This window comes from Saccopteryx bilineata, chromosome 5 (genome assembly GCF_036850765.1).
Source record: "Saccopteryx bilineata isolate mSacBil1 chromosome 5, mSacBil1_pri_phased_curated, whole genome shotgun sequence".
NCBI classification, from domain to species: domain Eukaryota; kingdom Metazoa; phylum Chordata; class Mammalia; order Chiroptera; family Emballonuridae; genus Saccopteryx; species Saccopteryx bilineata.
Window position 1 is genome coordinate 142,475,575 of NC_089494.1, and position 15,131 is coordinate 142,490,705.

The following is a 15,131-nucleotide window of genomic DNA, read 5'->3' on the forward strand; positions in this document are numbered from 1 at the left end:
TTTTTAATAGTTTTTTCTATTTCCTCCCTACTGATTGGTCTGTTTAGGCTTTCTGCTTCTTCATGACTCAGTCTAGGAAGGTTGTATTGTTCTAGGAATTTATCCATTTCTTCTAGGTTGTTGTATTTGGTGGCATATAATTTTTCATAGTATTCTACAATAATTCTTTGTATTTCTATGATGTCTGTGGTGATCTCTCCTCTTTCATTTTGGATTTTATTTATTTGAGTCCTGTGTCTTTTTTCCTTGGTGAGTCTTGCCAAGGGTTTGTCAATTTTGTTGATCTTTTCAAAGAACCAGCTCCTTGTTTTATTGATTTTTTCTATAGTTTTTCTGTTCTCTATTTCATTTATTTCTGCTCTGATTTTTATTATCTCCTTTCTTCGGCTGGTTTTGGGTTGTCTTTGTTCTTCTTTTTCTAGTTCCTTAAGGTGTGAAGTTAAGTGGTTTACTTCGGCTCTCTCTTGTTTGTTCATATAGGCCTGAAGTGATATGAACTTTCCTCTTATTACTGCTTTTGCTGCATCCCAGAGATTCTGATATGTCGTATTTTCATTTTCATTTGTCTGTATATATCTTTTGATTTCTGCACTTATTTCTTCTTTGACCCATTCATTTTTTAGAAGTATGTTGTTTAGTTTCCACATTTTTGTGGGTTTTTCCCCCTCTTTTTTGCAGTTGAATTCTAGTTTCAAGGCTTTATGATCAGAAAATATGCTTGGTACAATTTCAATTTTTCTAAATTTGCTGATATTGTCTTTGTGGCCCAACATATGGTCAATTCTTGAGAATGTTCCATGTACACTAGAGAAAAATGTATACTCTGTCGCTTTGGGATGAAGTGTCCTGTAGATGTCTATCATATCCAGGTGTTCTAGTATTTCGTTTAAGGCCACTATATCTTTATTGATTCTCTGTTTGGATGACCGATCTAGAGCCGTCAGCGGTGTATTGAGGTCTCCAAGTATGATTGTATTTTTGTTAGTTTTTGTTTTAAGGTCAATAAGTAGCTGTCTTATATATTTTGGTGCTCCTTGGTTTGGTGCATATATATTAAGGATTGTTATGTCTTCTTGATTCAACTTCCCCTTAATCATTATGAAATGACCATTTTTGTCTCTGAGTACTTTTTCTGTCTTGTAGTCAGCATTATTAGATATGAGTATTGCTACACCTGCTTTTTTTGGGGTGTTTGCTTGGAATATTGTTTTCCAGCCTTTCACTTTGAATTTGTTTTTATCCTTGTTGCTTAGATGTGTTTCTTGTAGGCAGCATACAGTTGGATTTTCTTTTTTAATCCATTCTGCTACTCTGTGTCTTTTTATTGGTAAGTTTAATCCATTTACATTTAGTGTAATTATTGACACTTGTGGGTTCCCTACTGCCATTTTATAAATTGCTTTCTGTTAGTTTTGTATCTAGTTTGATTCTTCTCTTTTGTTTTTCTATCATTTGTTTTTGTTTGTTTGTGTTCCATACTTCTTTCCTCTGTTGCTACCTTTTTTAAGTCAAGTGTTTTTGTGGTGGTTTTTTTAAGGGTGGTTACCATTAAGTAATGAAAAGGGTACCTACCATATTCATTGTAGTACCCTATCTTATAAGTATTTCTGCACTTCATCATCCTTTGCTACTGTTAATCTCCATCCTCTCACCCCTTTTTTTCCTTTGTTGTCACAGTTTAAGTTTGGTTTTATTGTGTTCTTGGTGGAGCTGTTACTTGTAATGTTGTTTTCTTTTGTTCTTTGAATCTGGTTGGAAAACCCCCCTTAGTATTTCCTGGAGTGGGGGCTTTCTGTTGATAAATTCTCTCATCTTTTCTGTATTTGTGAATGTTTTTATATCTCCTTCATACTTGAAGGATAGCTTTGATGGGTATAGTATTCTTGGCTGAAAGTTCCTCTCTTTCAGGGCTTTAAATATTGGGGTCCACTCTCTTCTAGCTTGTAGAGTTTCTGCTGAGAAATCTGATGATAATCTAATAGGCCTTCCTTTATATGTTGTACTCTTCTTTTCCCTGGCTGCCTTGAGAATTTTTTCTTTGTCATTGGTTTGTGTCATCTTTATTATGATGTGCCTTGGAGTGGGTTTGTTGGGGTTAAGAAAACTCGGTGTTCTGTTTGCTTCTTGAATTTGAGGCTTTAGTTCCTTCCACAGGCTTGGGAAGTTCTCGTCTATTATTTGTTTGAGTATATTCTCCATTCCATTTTCTTTCTCTTCTCCCTCTGATATACCTATTATTCTTATGTTATTCTTTCTGATGGAGTCAGACAATTCCTGTAGGGCTTTCTCATTTTTTATTATTTTTGAGTCTCTTTCTTCTTCTCTCTGTTGTGCCTCAAGTTGTTTGTCTTCTATTTCACTAATCCTATCTTCAATCTGGGCTGTTCTGTTAGCTAAGCTTGTTACCTCGTTTTTCAGCTCGTGAATTGAGTTTTTCATTTCTGTTTGATTTGTTTTTATAGTTTCAATTTCCTTGGTAATATATTCTTTGTGTTCATTGAGTTGTTTTCTGATCTCCCTATATTGCCTTTCTGTGTTTTCTTGTATATCTCTGAGTATTTTTAAGATTTCTATTTTAAATTCTCTGTCATTTAGCTCCAAGGCTTCCAATATGTTAAGTCTTTTCTCCATAGATTTTTCCACATCTATTTGTGTTACCTCTCTTTCTTTTGTATCCATAATATTCGATTTCCTCTTTCTTATCGGCATCTGAGGGTGGTCTTATTGATAGCACTAATTAGAATTAATAAAGAGTAAAAAGAAAAAAAAAAAAAAAAAAAAGGGTAAAACACCCCACAAAAAAAAACAGTAATAATTTATTATTTCCCCCTTTTTTCTCTCTTCTCTTTCCCTCCTCTCCCCTCCTCAGGGAAATATCGTGCCTATAATGGAGGGCCTGATTTGGGGTGAAGAGTTCAAGGGGCAAAAAAAGGGAGTAGGGACCTACTAAATGCAAAAAAAAAAAAAAAAAAGGAAGAAAATCTTAGACAAGCATAAGATGATTTGCTTGTAAGTGATGGTCAACTAAGAGATATAATGAGAGGGATAAGAGGGAATCAGAAAAAAGGACCAAAAAAGAATAATAAAGAAGAAAAAATAAAAATAATAAGTAAAAATCTGTTGTATTAAGTGGAGCGAAGACTAAATACAATGGAGACCTTGGGTTGGGAGGACCCAAAATGCCACAAAAATAAACAAACAAGAGAAAAAAAAAATAAAAACAAAAGCAAAAAAGAGAAATAAAACCAAAAAAAAGCCTTGAGTCCCAAATTAACTAATTTGTTCGTGATTGAGGATTATATGGGAGGAAAGTAAAATGAGAAAAGAAAAAACGAATAGAAAGGAAAAAATAAGAAAAAGAGAAAAACGAAGGAAGAAATGAAATAGGAGGAGAAAAAAACAAAATAAAGCAAGACAAAAAAAAACAAACAAAAGAGGAGAGAGTGAGAGTTAAGTGTTTTGGAGTATAACCTTAAAGGAGGGTGAGGATGAAGAAGAAAAATAAGATGCAACACTCATGGGTAGTGTAGTTCAAGAAAGGGGAAGCATAAGATGGGCAGAGAATAGAAGGACCGAGGTGGAGGAAATAAAGGCAAAAAGATAGAAGAAACAAGCAACAACAACAACAACAAAAAAAAAATTAGTGGATCAAGTTGTAAAGTCTGTGGGTTTTTCTTGATTTTGAGAGGTTGACTTCTTCCTTTTTCTTTTCTCTCCCTCTTCCTAGTCGGTGACTCTGTACCCCAGGCTCTGCCCCTGTGTCACTCTTAGTTAGGGATTTGCAGTTGATGGGATTCTATGGCAATGTCATATAATTGGCTTTAGTCTTGCTGGAAGTAAAGGCTTGTTGGCGTTTGCAGGGTCCAACGATGAGAGAGTTTGCTTTCCTGGATTCTCTCTCCTGGTCCCCCCTTTCTGAATTAGCAGCCTGGTGATCCAGCTATAAGGCTGCAACTGCTTCTGCCTGGGGAGTAAGAGGCTCAAAGAGCTGGGAAATCCCCACTCTATCCGCACTCAGTGCAAGGCTTTGGGAAAGGCTCTGAGAGTCAGGGCCTCCAGTGTAATCAGGCGGGGGTGGGAGTCAGTTGTTGTCAAGGTGACTGTTCAGCGCCTATCATTTAGTTGGACCTCTCAACCCAGGCTTTCCACACTTTGTAGCCTGTTTTTGCAGGGAAGAAGAGGCACTAGTCTCTGCTTACGACTAGTGTAGTATAGACCTTATTATCTGCCAAGTCCTTCTTGTTAGCGTTTATCCCTGAATATGGAGGCTCTATCAATCAGAAGTTGCCCCCACCCCTTTAGCGAGAGGCACTAAAAAATATCACGCCTCTTGTCTTGGATCGCTGAACTGAGAGAGATCTTATCAATTAGAACCGAGGGTGCGCAAATTTTATGGGTTAAGCTAATTTCGGTGATTGGGTCGCAGCTGTGTTTCCGAAGGTATTTTAGGCTGCCTGCGTGCACCCCTCCCCCAACGCTTGATTGTTAGCTTGAATGGCTGGGTGAGGTGCCCCGCCCACGGAGAGAATCTCCCAAGCCTCTCCCGCTCGCCCCGCCGCTGGCGAAGGCCCAGTTTTAAGAGGAAAATATCTCCTCCTTCAGCTGCATCCAGGGTAGGATGCCACTCTTAAAAAATGTGTTTGAAACTTACATAAAATCAGACTGGTTCTCAGTGAAATAATCACCACCATTGAGCCAAAGCCAAGACTCACATAGCCAGGTAACTGATGTCTGGTTGACTCTACAAAACAGAAAGTCAAACCTTGTTGATGAAGAAAAGTTCTGGTTGTTGACAGGAAAGTTTCTGGTAGTGAGCTGAACCACCCTTTCCCTGGGGATTGTTTCCCAAAGTTAAGGTGACACATTCCAGAGGCCAGCCCGGAGCACAGCACTAAAAACTCCCCTCCGACCATGCAGATTTGGCCCTGATGGGCACAACCACTAAAAAGTTGGACATGGTTTCTTAGAACCTGGGGGACTCTGTGCTGAGGCCACTGATTGAGTCATAGACAAGGAAAGCCTTCTGAGTCCACAACTGCCATGGCATGAAGTACCCCAGGTCATGCTATTAACACAGCCACTGAGAAATGTGTGGGCTCTCCTCCATCCCAGGGCATTCCTGAAGGCCATGTAGTCCAGAGACTACACCCTCTGCTATTGGTGCATCTGTCCTTCAGTCATAGGTTCACTGCCCATTTAATACACTTGTAAATGTCAGTCCTTTAAAACCAGTTTTAGGAAAGGCTGTCAGAATTCTATTTGACAGTCCAAACTAAAGGGTTAGCCTCATGTACCTTCTTGGCCATAATAGTTTTTTGTTATCTTCAAGTCCCTCAGGTGTTATTTTGCACCACCTCCATGTGCATCCGCTTGAGAAAAAGAAAGCATTTTGCTGAACCCTGCCATGTGGAAAGCCACTGTGTCTAGACAGACTCTCCTGGATTTAATTATTCTCTTTGGTCAAGTCAACAAGTAGGGCAGGGCAGTGAGCAAACAAGTTGAGGTGATGTGAAAAGTCCCTTTGATGTATTTTGTGTCTCAGAAAATAAGGATTATTCATTTGGGGGACTTCCTCTTCTTTTCCCTGCTCCTGAAACTGGATACCACTCCGGTGAGGGAAGAGTATGGAGAGCTGGAGCAGCACAAAGAAAAAGATAATAAAACTGGGGAACAAAATTTTTGTTGCATCCACAAAAACACTTGTTCTTACCTAGCTCAAGTGTGCTGATCTCAAATCTGACATTAGTTTTTCTCTGTAAACTACAGTTCTGTTGCAATTCAAGATTCTAGGTTTTCATCTTATTGTAAAATTTTCAACATTTAGTTTAACACAACGAAGTAGAACATCTTTTTGGGCATCATCTTTGTGAAAATATAATAATTTATATAATGCAGTAAATATACTAATACACTAAAAGATATGATTGAATCAGAATTTCTCTAAATTTCAAAATAGAACATATTAAAATACTTATTTTAATCATAAAATTTGCACAAAACATATTTAAATTCTATTCAGGCAAAAATTTGCGTTTGTAGATCTTGCGTTTGTGTACTTGTTGAGGACAATCTCGTTTGATGCTCCAGCAGTAGTCTACTCAACACTAACAGCTCCAAGATTTTCGGGAAACTTATCAAGGTGACTGTTCAGGAAGTGAATCTTAATGCTCATGTTACATCCAATGTTGCGGAAAGCCAACAGCATCCTTTGAACCAGAAGTTCATAGTTTTCTGCTTTTTTGTTGCCAAGGAAGTTTTTTGTAACTGCCATAAAAGACTGCCTTGCTGTTTTCTCCTCCTTATTCATCTTCCTGGCAAATTCTTCATCACGTATGAGGGTTCTAATTTGAGGTCCATCAAATATACCTGCTTTTATCTTCTCTAAAGACAAGGCAGGTAAAGCAGAAATAATATGTTGAAAGCATTCACTTTCTCTATTCAAAGCCTGAACAAACTGCTTCATTAAGCCAAGTTTGATGTGAAGTGGGGGAAAAATGATCCTGTCTCAATTAACTACAGGTTCATTCACAATATTTTGCATCCCTACTTCCAGAGCTTCACGTTTCAGTCACTCCTTCTGTGTCCAGTGTTTCTCCCGAGCTCGGCTGTCCCACAAACACAGAAAGCAAGGATACTTCGTGAAACCTCTCTGTTGTCCTAGCAGGAAATTTACCATTTTAAGATCCATACAGATGCTCCTCATACTTCCGAAAGTCAAGTACAATTTTTATGTCATTATAATCTTCTTGCAGATGAGTTGAATAACCAATTAGAACTGCTGCATAAACATTACCGTTGTGTAGGAGATCACATTTCAGACTCCATTTAAAGCTGTCAAGAAATAGCCACCATTCTGTTGGACTGTAAGTGGTAACACCTAGCTGGCTGAGAAGACTACTGATATCATGACAGTAAACAAAGTGTTTGACTTCGGAAAAAAAGTCCACAAAAATTTGTTCACACTTCCTGAAATGGGATACTTTAGCTGACCAGTGAAGTACATTCTTTTCTTGAAGCCTGGAAGCTAATAACTCAGCTGCTTTCTTTGATAGGCCCAAATCTCTTTTGATTCAGGTTGGCTAAACTGCTGAGGGATTAATGACTGCTTGGCATCAGAAGAAGACCCTTCAAATTCTACAACCATTTCCTCATGCATCTTATCAAAATACACTTGATCACCATGTTCACCTTATTCATCCTTAGAAGAAATAAAACCATTGAAAATTGGAACCAGGAGTGTCTCAGCATGTGGGATAGGTGGTATTGCTGAAGGAATATTAGGATAGGCAATCATATGTTGTTGTTTTTTGCCAATGCCCTTTGTATGGATCAGAGAGAAATATCAGTCACTGCTGTGGTCCGTAGGTTCACATCAAACCATGGGAATACCAAAAGGCATTCCTTTGCGTTTTCCTTTTGTCCAGTCACGAAGCATTTCCTCACAATTCTGACACACAATATCAGGAGCCCAATTCTTGTCTTGATCGCCAAGGGGAACTTGAATATAGGCAATATATGCACGTGTTACAAATGATGAAATATTGCACCTTTGACATTGAAGTTTGTAACAGCCACATATATAACAGAAGGTGTCAGGATTATTCTTACATTTATGCCTACTCGAAGAAGCCATGATTCAATCTTAAAACAAAATAAAAGGGTGTTTTTATTAGATAGTAATTTTTTACATTTAAAAACAACTACAATTATGTAAAAGTGATGTTTGTAAAACATTAATTGCCTTGTGGTTATGTTCAATCCAAGAGTCATTGCCCTTTAACTCCAATTTAAAAACCAATGCATGCCATTAACTGTAACAAAAAGAAATTCAAGTTTCATAAAAATTAGAGCATGCACCAATAAATGGATTTTAGTGATGCAGAGATATATAGAAACAGTTCTAAAACCTCATGCAATAGAAAGTGAAAAAAATTGTTCCTCGGTATTAATCAGGTCATTACTTGGCATTCAGCTATAGCTTCCTTGGCAACATGGATCCTTCAGCTGTCAGCAATCAGACTACAGTCAACTTTCAATTATCAACGCTATTGAGGGGGCAGTGATGTGAATAATCCAAAGAGCAGATAATCCCTCTAAGTCATTTAATTTATCTTTTGAATGGTTTTTACAGGTACACACATGCAAACAGGCATGATTCTTTCCTTCCTTATTAAGTTCTGCTTAGGCCAAAAATAAAATTGATCTGCACTCCTTGGGCATACACTAAGGAAGCAGTTCTCAGATTAAACATTTTTCTGGATCACTCTCTCATGGAGAATTGAGGGTTTAGGACATTGATTTCATAGACTCATCACACTGGAAGGAAGCAGGAAATCATTCAATTCAAACCCTTTGCTTTGCAGAGGAATAAACTAAGTCCAGAGGCACTTGCCTAAAATCCTGTGGCTAGGTAATGTCCATGCACTGTCATTAGTTCATTCACAAGACTTTTCCGTCCACTGACTGTTTCTTTAACCAGTTGTGCCCAACAGGGACAGTCATAAGAATGAGGTATAGTCTGCTTAAGGGTTGCTCCTGCACTGCATAGTGTGATGCTGAGATGTCTCAGACCAAAGACCCCAACTGGGCACCTTATTAGAATTGCCCAAAGAACATTAAAAATAATTCTTGTCCAGTTAAATTAGCATCTGGAATTGGGGCTGATGGGTGGGGTGGGGGGCAACCTAGGTGAGACCCAGACACCGGAGCTTAAAAAGCTCTCCAAGTGAATCCAAAGTGCAATCAAGGTTGGGAATCCCTGCCCAGAGTCAGAATTCTAACTCCTTCCCCTACTAGATATATAACCTCAGTCAAATCTCCTCACCTCTCTGTGCCTCAGTTTTCACCTCTGTAAAATGGAACAATGAGGACAGTTTAATAGTTGTCTTGGTAAGTGGTTGACAGGATTAAATGGTTTAATGTATAGAAAACACTGAGAGCAGTTCCATTGTGAAATGAATGTTTGTATTCCACCATCCCACCACCCCACCACTCCAGCCCAAATTCATATGTTGAAATCCTAAGCTCCTGTGCGATGTTATTGGGAAGTGTGGGTTTTGGGACATGGTTAGGTCAAGAGGATGGTGCCCTCATGAACGGGATTAGTGCCCTTATAAAAAGAGAGCTTTCTTTCTCTTTCTCTATTCTGTCATGTGAGGATACAGTGAGAAGTTGGTCATCCGCAAACCAGGAAGCTAGCTTTCACCAGAGATCCGATCTGCCCATACATGATCTTGGACTTCTCAGCCTTCAAAACTATAAAAAATAATGTTTGGGTTTTTTTAGTATATGTGCTGCCGAAGCGAGTACATGTTTGTTTGTTTTTAAGCCACCATGTATTCTAACAACCCAAACTGTATGGTATTCTAACAGCCTGAACTGACTAAAACACATTCCTGGTACACAGAAAACATTATATAAATGTTAGCTGTTATTATTATTGTTGTTACTCCCACTATTATTGCTACTATTACTATTATATAAGGTCTTTAGAAGGAATGTGCTAAGGGTACTTCTGGAAACATTGGTCTAATCGGGGACCTCTTTTGAAAAGCTGACTTGGGACCTTGAGATTTAAGTTGACTTATCTACTCAACAAAATATCCAAGAGGGGGATTTTAGTGTAGGGGCTGGGAAGAAATATAAGAACTCCTGAAAACAGATTCACCATTCAGCATGGTGGAAAAGCGGAGCATTTTGGTGGGTTATATTTGAGGGCTATTACCATAGCATTTGTCCATTGTTCATTTAACATTTACCATATTGATTTTAATTATGTTACAATATATTACCTGAGTCTGAAGTTAAAGCATTACTAATCCTATATTACATTATAGTCACAGCTGCCTCTGAGCAGCTGTGATGCATCTTACACTGAGATGAACACCAAAATATGTTTTATTTCCCTAGGCCCAGAGTAGTAGTACTATCAGTTTACTTGTGGTTTTAGGAAATTTTGTATTATAATATCACTCTGATGCCAGGAATTCTTTGCTTTCCCATGTTGTATATTATTTGCAAAATGGTGGATTAGAAATTATCAGCAACTGGCCTTCAGAAATTAACTTATTTACTGTTCCTTAATGAAGTGGTAATCAGTTTTGTTCCAGACATAATATAAAAACAGTTTCAGGCTTTATGATTCTTACATAAATGTTAGCAAATAGGCTTCTTTCTAAATAAAAAAGAACTATTTTATAGAAAAATTTAGACTAATTTCTAATAACAAAGCATTGTGATGTCTGTTATAAATGTTACCAGATTTCTCTGCTTGTCCTAAAGCAAGTCTGAATAATGAAGCCCATACTGCATCAATCTTTCTGGTTAATTTGTCATTTTCCAAATTTAAAACTCAGTTTTTATCAGCCTTGATTCTTGTCTTTGGCCTCATTCCTTTTCCCACTTTTCTTTATGTAGTTTTAAGCCTACAGATACGTTCTCAAACATCTTTCTTAAGTGGTTATTGGGTAATCACACATGGTCAGTCCAAAGGTGAGCCTGGAATGTGGGCAAAGGACCTTCAACTCTTGACCTAAGGAGGTTATAGCTGTATGACATCAACACTTGAATGATTTGCTGAGATTATCTAACAATTATTAAATGGCCACTTGGATTAAGGAGTCATGAAGGCCCCAAAGACTAAGGAAAGACTGCTCTTGAGGGGCTCACAATCTTGAGGAGAAAATAGTTAAACAGGGGAAAGAGTATAAACCAGGGTAACCAACACTGGTTATACTTCACCCTTTACAAGCTGTGTGACCTTGGACAAGTTTTGTTGCTTCTCTGATTCCTACTTCCCTGATCTGCAAAGTGGAAATTGTAAAACTTTTTTTTTTATTTCTTTCTTTATTGATTGATTAATTTTTGAGAGAAGGGACAGAGTGAGAGAGAAAGAGGGGGGGGAGGAAGAGGAAGCATCAACTCGTAGTAGTTGCTTCTTGACTGGGCAAGACCTGGGTTTTGAACCGGCAACATCAGCATTCCAGGTCAACACTTGATCCACTGTGCCACCACAGGTCAGGTGTAAAACTATTCTTGACTGCATATTGAGAAGATTAAATAAATCAGTACTTGAGAAACAATTACTTAGCAGGTAACTGGCATAGTAGACAGTCAATAGAAATTTGTTATTACCCTCTACCTTTATTTCCCATTTATACAGCAACACTCACACATACTTTTAAAAGAATCTCAAAAGATGCATTTAAAACTGAGAAATATTTTTAATTAAACTTATAATAATTTTAATTCAGTTGTTACAAGTAACACTACTATACTAATTAAATGCACACATTTAGCAACCATCAATTCCACGGACCAACTAACTCAGTTTCCATAAGTCACAGTATGAAAGTTCAGAGGTGGGGGGTATAAGATAATGACAGCTCATTTGATACATAATTTTTAAGTTTAGAATATATTATTTATTATAAAAAAATCAAAGGTAGTGTTAAGTTGAAGATATAGAATAATAAAACGTTTTAAGTAACGAAGACTGTGCAAACTGATTCAATTAGTTCTTTTTGGTTTTTTTCTTTCTTTTTTCTCAAAAGCGCTGCCTGTGTGGGTATTACCACACCTTGTTTAACTACACTGATAAGCACCGTTGAAAACTCACTGTTTAACTTATAGAACTTTGGACTTTGCAGAAGTGAACAGACTTCAAAATCTACTTATTGTTAATGTTGTTAGTGATTGTACTTAGAAACTATTTTTCCAAATATGCTTTGTACCTAACAACTGTCTGTAACTAGTAATAATATTAAAATACTATAGCTTACTAGTTGATAGATTCAACTAGATATGATTATAGATATCTAGTTTTATCTTTGATAAAACATGTGTTCCTAAAAATTGACTAAGAAAGCTAATTTCTAAATATAGAATCTGTTTTCTAACTGCTTTTATTATTTTTTAGATAAAAAAATGTTCCTTTGAAAAATATTCTAGCAAAAATATGTAATAAGACCATATATATGCATACATTCAACTTTAAACTTTTTCACCTTGAGTGGTAATGAATTTGTTATTAAAAGTTACTATACCACAAAATGTAAATGAAAAACATTTAATTTTTAAAACTTTGTTTTTAAAGAATGCAACAAAAATTTCAAGTATATAAATAACAGAGCAGCCCTGGCCGGTTGGCTCAGCGGTAGAGCGTCGGCCTAGCGAGCGGAGGACCCGGGTTCGATTCCCGGCCAGGGCACACAGGAGAAGCGCCCATTTGCTTCTCCACCCCTCCGCCGCGCTTTCCTCTCTGTCTCTCTCTTCCCCTCCCGCAGCCAAGGCTCCATTGGAGCAGAGATGGCCCGGGCGCTGGGGATGGCTCTGTGGCTTCTGCCTCAGGCGCTAGAGTGGCTCTGGTCGCAATATGGCGACGCCCAGGATGGGCAGAGCATCGCCCCCTGGTGGGCAGAGCGTCGCCCCTGGTGGGCGTGCCGGGTGGATCCCGGTCGGGCGCATGCGGGAGTCTGACTGTCTCTCCCCGTTTCCAGCTTCAGAAAAATGAAAAAATGAAAAAAAAAAAAAAATACAGAGCATTTGAGATCTTGCTCCCCAGCATATCACTAGTTGAGCTCAAATCAATTCATAAAAATTCTCATCAGCAGAATTCTGAAGAGGCTCACCCAAGACCACCTGACAGATCCAGACCCAAAGGTTGGTACAAGCAGGGGCCCTTTATGCCCCACAAGCTCCCTGTTTTACATTGGGTGAGTTTGGGTGAGTTTCTCTTGGAATTTTGGGCTTTTTTGCTTTAAGTAGTAGGCCATAACTTTATTTGAGCTGTTCTCTCTTTTTTAAAGCTTTTATTTATTTATTTTAGAGAGGAGAGAAAGAGAGAGAGAGAAAGGGGGAGGAGCAGGAAACATCAATTTCCATATGTGCCTTGACCAGGCAAGCCCGGAGTTTCGAACCAGAGACCTCAGCATTCCAGGTCAACACTTTATCCATTGTGCCACCACAGGTCAGGCTATTTAAGCTGTTCTTAAGAAATCCTCCATGTGGATAAAGTAAAGATAGCCCAGGAAAAAAAAATAAATGGGTTGCTGATTTTAATTTTGACTTTTTAATTGGATTGATTATCGAGAATCTGACAAAATCTTTGCTGGTTAAATTAAAACTGAACTCTCTTTAACTCCAAAAGAGAAAGGACACCTGCTTCCCCCACCCAAATAGCTCTTGTGGTGGAGATGGGTGCCACCAGGTGTCCATTGCAACTGAAGAAGCTGTCAGGAGACCCTGGGAGAAGCACAGCGTGCCCTGGAATGAGTTCACCACAAGAGAAGAGCCCAAGAGAGGGCCATGTGCGTTGGAAAGTCTCAGTTCCAGCAATGTTTGCTAAGCTCTCCGTGTCCCTTGCTCAGGCCTTCTTAGGCAACTGAGAAACTTTGTGGGGTTGCCCCAAGAAGAATTTTCCCCTGGGGCATAAAGCAGTCCTATAGAGATAGCCACAGCATTTTGGCTGTTCTGGAAAGTAAACCTAAAGGCTGGTTTTCCCTTCAAGTTTGTTCAGACTGTGTGACCAAGCGGTGGTGCAGTGGATAGAGTGTTGGACTGGGATGCGGAGGACCCAGGTTTGAGACCCCGAGGTCGCCAGCTTGAGTGCAAGCTCGTCTGCCTTGAGCAAGGCTCACCAGCTTGAGCCCAAGGTCGCTGGCGTGAGCAAGGGGTTACTGGGTCTGCTGTAGCCCCACGGTCAAGGCACATATGAGAAAGCAATCACTGAACAACTAAGGAGCCGCAAGGAAGAATTGATGCTTGTCATCTCTCTCTTTTCCTGTCTGTCCCTCTCTCTGACTCTCTGTCTCTGTCAAAAGAAAAAAAGTTTGTTCAGACTCTACAAATAGCAAAGTTAATATGCAAAATCATGCCTCTGAGGCAAAAAAAAAGAAGCCCACAACAGCCCAACAGCCAGCCTCCCATTAATAGTAGGATGGCCAAGAAAAGGATTCTATGATACTTCTCAATCAATCTTTTGTGTGCACAATTAGAAAAAGCTGGCTATAAAATTAGGTAGAACGAATGGGAAAAAAACTATTAGAGACTGTCTCAGACCTTTAAAAAGGCTTTCCTTCCTAAGCTAAAGTGACAGTGTAAAAGAAGTTACAAAAAGAAAGAGTATTCAGATTAAGTGGATCAACCTATGATGTTAGTTAGATGTCAACCCAATGCTTTGAGGTATTAAAAGTGACCATCCCACATAGAGCTCCATGTTTTATAGGACATACTCGAGCTCACTCCATGCTTTCTGGAGCTTTAGCACAAGGGAATTCCCTTTTTTCTTTTCTTTTTATTTATTTATTTATTTTTTTTTATTTTTTTTTTATTTTTCTGAAGTTGGAAATGGGGAGACAGTCAGACAGACTCCCGCATGCGCCTGACTGGGATCCACCCGGCACGCTTACCAGGGGGGGATGCTCTGCCCATCTGGGGTGTTGCTCTGTTGCAACCAGAGCCATTCTAGCACCTGAGGCAGAGGCCACAGAGCCATCCTCAGCGCCCGGGCCAACTTTGCTCCAATGGAGCCTTGGCTGCGGGAGGGGAAGAGAGAGACAGAGAGGAAGGAGAAGGGGAAGAGTGGAGAAGCAGATGGGCGCTTCTCTGGTGTGCCCTAGCTGGGAATCAAACCCGGGACCCCTGCATGCCAGGCCAACGCTCTATCACTGAGCCAACAGGCCAGGGCCTAGGAATGCCCTTGTTGATCAAGCTACCCAAAAGAAAATTATTTGGAGCAACCATGACAGATCGAGCAATTCAGTCTCATACTATTCATCACCAGAATGCTGCAGCCCTGTGTAAACAGTTTCAACTTTCTTGAGAAGCAGCACAGCAGATTGGGAAATCCTGTCCAAGGGGTCCTATACTACAATCTGCCCCTTCATTTGGAGTTAACCCTCAAGGACCCCTACCAGGACAACTTTGGCAAATGGATGTTACTCATATACCTTCATTTGGCAAACAGCCCTATGTCCACGTTACAGTGGAAACATATTCTGGATTTGTAGTAACCTCTGTCAGTACAGGAGAGGCTGCTAAGCATGTTATAGCTCATTGTCTGTATGCATTGTTCTCTTATTGGATTTCCTAAACTGGTTAAACTGACAATGCTCCTGCATATGGAGCAAAAG